This window comes from Corvus brachyrhynchos, unplaced genomic scaffold (assembly GCF_000691975.1).
Source record: "Corvus brachyrhynchos isolate BGI_N302 unplaced genomic scaffold, ASM69197v1 scaffold42, whole genome shotgun sequence".
NCBI classification, from domain to species: domain Eukaryota; kingdom Metazoa; phylum Chordata; class Aves; order Passeriformes; family Corvidae; genus Corvus; species Corvus brachyrhynchos.
The window spans coordinates 2497242-2505891 of NW_008237242.1; positions in this window are offsets into that span (position 1 = coordinate 2497242).

Sequence of the window (8650 nt, forward strand, 5' to 3'; positions counted from 1 at the left end):
ATCTTTGGCTGCCCTTCATTGTAGACCCCAAAGAATTTGGATTCCTTGTGCACTAGGAATGAAAGGATTTCCTTCCTATACTCCAAGAACAGTTTTAATAGCTACTTTGCAAATTTATTGTGTAGATCTATTTGGTCTGTTAGGTTTTTAAACTAACCACTGGTTATTATTTCTCACTCTCTGCGGCCTCTGCTTCAAGGGTGATGAATCTCAGTTAAGATTCTATTCTAGCACATATCATCTCTTTTTGAGTTTCTCGTAAGTAAAGTGTCTTTGACTGACAGGGTACAGAATAATAAACAGATACAATGTCAAGTGATTTAAATTTTCCATAAATCTCCGTGAAACTGAGTTCTGCCAAATATTTACTTTTCCACTCATTTCAGCTGAGAAAAATGTAAATTAATGACTCAAAAAAAGGCTCTTATTATCTTTACCAAGATTAAATAAGTCAAAATAAAAATATTGACATAATAAACTTAATTACAATTAAAATGATGAAAATATTGATTCTATTTCTTTGTATAGTGTGCTAATTATTGATTTAAATAAATTACTTTACTAAGTTAAAAAACCAAAATATTTTCATATCACATACTGAACAAACATGAGATGAACTTCATTAAGCTTTAAGCACTTTAATTGTATTATGAATAATTCATATATTTTACTGGCAAAAATGATTTTACTTGGCATCACATCAATAATCTCTCATCTCTGAATCTCTTTGTTTCATTCCTAAGGACATGTGTTCCTAACACAAAACCCACTGTTGATACAGCTAGCAATCACTTACTAACTATGAAATATAACTGGTAACCAAACAAGGAACAAGTCACAGAAGCACAAGGTTGGAAGGGCCCACTGTGGGTCAGAACACACGGCACAGGATTGTGTCCAGATGGTGTTTGGGTAGCTTCAGTGAGAGAGACTCCACAGCCTCTCTAAGCCCGTTCCAGCGCTTGGTCACGGCACAGTAAAGAAGTTCTTCCTCATGTTTGGGTGGAACTTCCTGTGCATCACTTACTGCCCATTGCCTCTTGTCGTATTGCCCAGCACCACTGAGCAGAGCCTGGTCCCTCCTCTGACCCCTCCCTGCAGATACTGACAGACATTGGAGAAGTCCCCCCCTCAGCTGTCTCTTGTCGAGGCTGAACAGGCCCAGCTCCCTCAGCCTTTTCTCGTAAGACAGATGCTTCTGTTCTTTGATCAACTTCGTAGCTCTCTGCTGGACCAGCTCCAGGAGCTTTATGTTCTCTCTTGTGCTAAGAAGCCCAGAGCTGGACACAGCACTCCAGATGCAGTCTCACTAGGGCTAACTGAAAATTATGTATGTATATACATACATTTCCCAGTAACCCCCATAAAGAATTCATATCTTTTTTGCCATTCATTGAGATAGATTGACTTGATCATTCTGTACCTGCAACCTCAACTTTGGCTTTCAGAATAATTAGTTAAACATTTTGAAGTTTAATTCTTAGCAGTCTAGAGTATTAAAAGCCAGCAAAGCACTTACACATAAATAGGTTTGATGTTCTCATTAGGCCCAGTATCACCTATTGGGACATATCACACAAAATAACTTTAGTTAAAGTTTCAGTCTTCCAGCTGAGCATGCACTTAGGCCCACTATGAACTGTGTCCACTCACCTGAGATCAAATTTTAGGATCCAACCCATAGGCAATGTATCTACTTTAAAAGTTTATGAATGATGTAGGAATGGACTCTAGCTTGGGCTGTGGCTTTTGAACATTCCTATTTGTTCACTGTGTATTGCTATGTGAAGTCCTTTTGATAAGATACCAACATTCCTCTTTCATCTGGCATGATTAGATTGTCTCTTCTTGAAACGTGGATTTCCCAACAGGAGACTCCAGTCTCTTCCATGCAGAGACCGGGATTACATGCAGAAATGGTAAAGGCTCAAAAATGGAGAAGGAAGTTTAAGAGAGCTCCTCTGCAGAGATACAGGCACATTTGCATGTTTGTCCACAGACGGTAAATATAACACCACAGCTTTGACAGAGGCATGGCCCAGGGTTTGGGCCTTGGTCTGTCTGGTACCAAGGAGGGATAAATCTGACACTTTGACATATATTGATATAGCCGTAAGACTTCTAAGGCTTCTCTTAATGTGAAGATAACAGCAGAAATAGTTGGTTTATTTCCATACTCAGATACAAAAAGAGGCTGCAGTTCTATTCCCTCTGTTTGAGGTTAGTTCACCAATCAAGAAGGAATTACGAAGTGGGTTTTTTTTAAGATCAAGATGCCAGTGATTCTTAGATACCAAGTCCCAGCCTCCAGTGTATGCCATCTTCATTGTTTGTTTCCTGATCAGAGGACAGAGCACACAGCCCCTCCACTGCAGCAATGGGAGGGAGGCATAGCAAATTGCAGAATCAGGGAAACACCTACTTTGTTACACCATTCCAAGGTTATTTGGGAGGGTAAGAGGAAATCACTTGCTCACATGAAAGAATTGTACAAGTAAAAAATTTGGGAATATATCACTGAATTAGGACCAATCTGAAACTGGAAGTACTATGTCCTTCATGCACTTTTAAAGAGAATGGTCAATGAAAAACCATCTACTAGTTTAGGTAGAAGTACCTGCCTATTTTTCCATGCCTACACATGGAAAAGTTCTGGGACTAAAGGCTTTTTACAGGATTTTTTCTCCTAGTTTTGAACAACATATCATCAATTTCAACTACGTTTGTTAAAATTCACATTTCATTAGCAATGTAGCAAATTTTAGAACTCAGTCTTCTCTTTTCACTTCAGATTCAGTTTGCTCCTTATATGCATCCTAATCTAGTTCCAAGAACTTATGTAAATGTTTAGTATTAAGCACAAAGAATTCTATGGCGCCATGAGTAAACACTCATAAAAGTGATCAAACATTATAGTATATAAATATGAAAATATTCAATTAAGCCATACCTAGTCAGTGTAAATTCCCATCTCAGAGAAGGAGGGAAATCTGCACAAAGAATGTAACAATTTAATTTTTTGTTGTGAGTTCCAGTATTCAGGACCTAAATGGAAATCTCAGGTAACCAAGAAAGGAACAAAAAAAGAGAGAGAAGTTAAAAGGTGATGCTTTTGAATGAGGGACACATATAGGTTTTAACAAATGCTTCATTTATATGGATTTGAGGTTACAATCTCAGAACAGACATTTTGAGAGATTAGTCCAGAGACTCTTCAATTCCCCATCTCATTCAGAGAAGCCACATGGTAAATTCCTTATTACAGAATCATAGAATATTCAGAATTGGAAGGGACCCACAAGGAACATCAAGTCTACAGGGATCAAACCCACAACCTGGCGCATTATTAGCAAAATGCTAATGCCAACTGAGCTAATGCTGGCATCTGTAGACAGGATGACTTATCCTCTAACCTTCTACAATCATCCTGTTCAATAATCATATTCAACATTTATGGGAAAAGTCTTCTGTAAAGACAAATGGGGAAAAGATGGCTCCCACATCTCTTATCAGTCACCGTTATTCAGGCTGTTTAACTTAAACAAGGAAAGTCTCTTGATCAAGAAAAGAAGAAAACTAATTCCTTTGGATTATTTACAAATCACTTAATAGAGATTAATCCTTCATAATGGGTGACAGAGGATCTGGTACGTCTGGTTTCACACAACTTTTGATAGATCTATAATTAACCCAGACAGAACTTGATCCAGGAATTGATCGATTCTTCATTATGAGAAACACTCCTATCTTCCATTTACCTTTGTCCATTGTGAACATATTCACTAAATTTTCCCTACCAGCATTCTACTTTCATGCAAGAAAAGTTTTTTACAGGATTACTTATCTTTTCCCCTCCACTTTTTTCCTTTACTTTGTCAGCAGTTGAGCAGAACGCCCAGTACGTGCTCTATCGTCTTTTCACTTGTGGATAAGGGCTCATTGTTTTCCACTCAGACACGGAATTGCTTTACGAAAACTGTTTGGATTTGCAGTCTCTTCCAGTCTACTTTGCTATTAAAATTTCCCTTACTCACTGTCTTCATGTGGTTTCTCTCCTATAGGAATGACTCTTGCCGGGTCTCAGGAGAGCGCAGTTGTGCCACAGCACCTTTCTCAGCTTGCGTCACTAGAACATCATAGTCTGGAACCGGTTTTCCATCTTGCGGTTCACCCATTTTATTTCCCCTGCCCGCCCTGAATTCTCAACAAGGAGATTTTTTTTCCTTTCTTAACTGTGGGGCTTAAGGGATCACAATGTTGCAGTTATTTGTGGCTTGGCTTTCACTCTCTGTTTCTCTCATCTTACAATGCTGGTCTCCCACCAGTTCAAACTTCTAAGGTAGTTAGTTCTCGCAAGTCTAGAGCCAAGAAAAAAAAATTCTTTCTACGTCTCTGTTCTCATTTAAAGCTATTGTAAGTGAAGTGTCATGGTACCATCTAGCAGTTAGGGAGATGATATGGTGTTCTAATTACCTTTGTTATCTGTATGCACACACAAAAAAATCAAAGGGACGTGCCCCTTTCTGACTTGGTCCAGCTTCTGCATTAAGTCTGCAAATGCATAAAGCTTTAGTTAGTGACATCTGTTCTACCCACTGAATTCGGGCTTTTGTCAACTGCATCATCGGTAGAGGAAATTCCCCATGAAAGAAGATACTAGGGAGGTAAATTTAAACATGGAAATTTTTCAAAATGTATTTGTCTTTACATACCATTGTTATTATACTTGGATTACACTTTTACATTTCAGCATTTTAACAAGAGCTTATTTAAAGACATTAACCAACTACTAAGGCAGAAGCAATCCCTATGTCAGGGATAATGATTACCCACCTACACTGGATTTAGAATAAACTGCCTTGTGACAGAATACCTTCCATAAAGATAATGAACATAGTGCAAATCTCATGCATGTCTTTTCCTTAACAAAGGGATAGATTTTAATCTAAAAATATAGTGATACCCTTTTAATAGAAAATTAAATGTAATGCTTCTGAAAAGTCAAGACACCTAAGTTCACACAGTTCCTGGAGATGATACTGCTAGAACTGATTCAGCCTCAGCTGTTTTGGTAGCTTTCAGTCTGATTAAAAATGCTTCTGAGGAAACAGCATTAGGTGAACATCAAGCCCATGGAAGGCAAAAGGACACATGAACTTCTGTAATACAAAGCATATGTAAAACAGTCAAACCCCATGAGTTTCCCCAGCACCCTGATGTAATTTTACTTTCCTCAGCAATTTACACAGTCTAATGTGGCAACACAGCCACACTGCTTTAGGGTGATAGATTGAAACACTGAGTTTGTTACTTTTAAATATTAAAAGCTGTGTGTTTTGTGGTGGATTATAGTCCAGTTTTAACAACACAAATGTTCTCCACATTCATCTGAAGCATACAGTCTGCTTGGATGCACAATAAGGAATTTAAATTAAGGCCTTTAGAATGCCACCCTCAAAGTGGACTCTCAACTAGGCTTTACCCTTGGAAGCACATGCACTCATATTGTTCCTTTATAGCAATAAATCCCCTTCAGCCAGTCACGTTTCTCCCTTGGCTTCAATGAAGGCCGGATCATATCCTTAAAGACAATCAGTTACAGAAACTGTAGTCTATAATCTTAAATAATAACAGTGAGTGCAGCAGGGATAGCCCTACAGATGCAGCTACTCAGCCAGTCAGAAAGACCCTTTTCCTTCACAAGGAGGAAAAACACATGGACACCTCCTTGATGAATTGTGGGACTTTGTTGACATTTCTCACAGGAACAAAATGCAGAGGGCACAGTGACTGCTACACCACAAGAAAATATGAAAATAGTGATTATCTCATCACCAAAGCGTCTAGTTTTTGGCTTCTAATGCTCATACTCCTTTAAATACTCTTTAAAGTACTTTACTCCATTTTCTCTCTGAGGCACCAAATGGTGCCTAGAAAAAGTTGACAGTTTTTTTCAGTCCAAAAACTTTTTCCTGAATTCAGATACCATGTGAATTATAATACATTTAAGAATAAAAGATAAGAAGACAGCTATCCATTATAAATGTATTCATAAAGGAACAACGTTTTTCACTTTAGAAATGGTATACCTTGTTTATAATCAAGTTTGTCAAGGTCAGAGGAAGATACACATTCCTACAGGATACAAAAATTTTCCACAGGTACAATTTTCCACAGGATACAAAAATTTTCCAGGGACTTACACAGTAAAATGTATTGGGTGCACAAAAAGTTTCAGAATCAACGATTTCTGCTGTGGCATTGCTGTTTTGAAGAGGCAGGATAAGTCTGGCATTTTGTTACTATTTGGACTTTCTCATACCTGCAATAGCTGCTGATGTTGGAACAGGGGAATAAAAAACCCTTTCCTTCCAGTACCCGAGATCTTTTATACCTTTGACATGCACCTTTCCACCACCACTCAACTTATTTAAGAAATGGCAGTTTGATATTGCCAGTTATGAAGCAATGAATATTTTATGGCATTTCAAGTTTCCTAACAATTTGCCAAAATGTAGAACTGAAATTGATAATGGCAAGGCCTTAATCATTATCCAGCAACCTTTCCCACTGCCATGTAGTACCACTCTCACTGTACTTCACTTCCTTAAGTATTACCACTGGCTTATGCCAGACTAAAATGTTTATGAATTTGTTGTACCTGTTTGCTATTTTGAGAAATATTTTTTGCCTTGGTAAAGAGTAATTACAGGTGTGAATTTTACTTGCTCTAAAAAGGATCTACATGTATGACAGCAGAGCAGCACTGAAACAGGCAACCAAAGAAGTTGTGGAATCTACATCCTTGCAGGTTTTTCAGACTTGGCTAGACAAAGCCTTGGCTGACCTAATGTTGGTAGTCTTCCTTGGAGCACAAAGTGTGACTAGAAACTTACAGAGTTTCAACCACATTTCCATGACCTGTGATCCAAGGTACTGAAACAAACCTGGTAAGCACTCACTTGAATAAGTCTCTCACTGTCTGTGTAGACAGACAGACCTGGCATTACCTCTCAAATCTACTTTATCCTTATAATGCAGATTTTCAAAATACTCCATAGATAGCAAAACGGAAAGTCCTTTATGAGAATTATACGAAACTGAGATTACTTCAAATTACATTGTCTTTCCCTCACACTTGAAGGGCAGAAAATTGGAATCCTACTTAGCCATATGTTCTCGATAACTTGATTTTAACTGTTCTAAATACCTGGTTATCAGATTGGGTCCTTCTTGTGGAAGCCCATCCCTAAAAGTGGGCTTTAGGAATAAGGACACCACACATACCATTGCAAGAGGCTTGCAGAATATAACTGCAGTGGGGAAATGATTACCCAGCTGCATAAGGAGTGCTGGGTACATGGATATGCAGGAGGCAGTCTAACTCCATAAGGATCTCAGATCTCAGAACATGTGCTGGGAAGTAAGAGGGATACATGAAGAAGGCAAAAAGAATGAGTCACTGATAGGCCAAGATGCATAAAGGCAGACCTGCTTAAGATATGATACTTACAGGATATACCACCGTGGCAGATATTTTTTCACTCTGTAATCAAGAGAGTACTAGATTATTTCTAATTTAAAATGAAAGTGAAGATTATGGTCATGAGATAGGAAAGTGAGGGTTACTGAAATGTTCTTAATGTCCTGGTGATTTCCTGAAGGAGTCTCTTTCCCAGGCTGCATGGAGTCCTGTGCATCTAGAAATTATGGCAATTGATTGATTGGCCAATGCACAAGCTTTGCCCAGGTGGCAAGGTTATAATGCATTCCCAAAAAGGGTAATGGAATGATGTTCATTAACAAACATGAGCTTCTAAGCCTCATCTTGGCCTTAGAGCCAAGGCTTTGGCTTTGGCTAACAGCTTAGAGCTCAGGGCTTAGATTTTCATCTAGATTATCATTTTAATAACACAGGAATAACTTAAAGCACCTGAGAAGTCCCAGTGAGGTCCGTACAAGCAGGCACTCAGACATCTGCCTGGACTGACTCACACAAGAGCTAACAACCGAAATGCTGAGTAAGTATTGAAATAAGACCCTTCCCTTAACAATACTCCTTAACAGTACTCCTTAAAAAATATTTTCAAAATATCACTACACCACACCTTTTAAGAGCTTCGTTGAATAAATATCTGAAAAAGTTTATTCTAAGCATTTCCTACACATGCTGTTTTTTGCACAGGATGCTAAGCAAGATTACTGTCACTGCATTGGTTTAAAACAAGGTGTTTATCTATGCATTTTCTTAAAAAATATTAAATTATATACCTCTCCATTTATACCTCGTGGCTGCACAACTCTAGAAAGATATTCACCTTACATTTTTTACCCTCCAGATGCACCTGTTCTTCAATCATAATAAACTAGTGTGCTATACTCACTGTACAATTTGTTGATGTCATGTGCAGAAAATTTCCACAGCACATTTCACAGAGCCCTGTCAAAAAGATTTGGAAGAGTCCTTCACAAAAACTAGAATAATATTCTTGATTAATATTTCAGAAGAATGATTTTCTTATCAAAATCCACTGTTGAGAAAAACAAGCTGCCATACTACAGGAAACTGGTATTATTTCAGCTGATACTGGTTTTTATCTTCTGTAAGTTTAGAATGCTTACATCACCTTTTAAAGAATAAAACATAAAA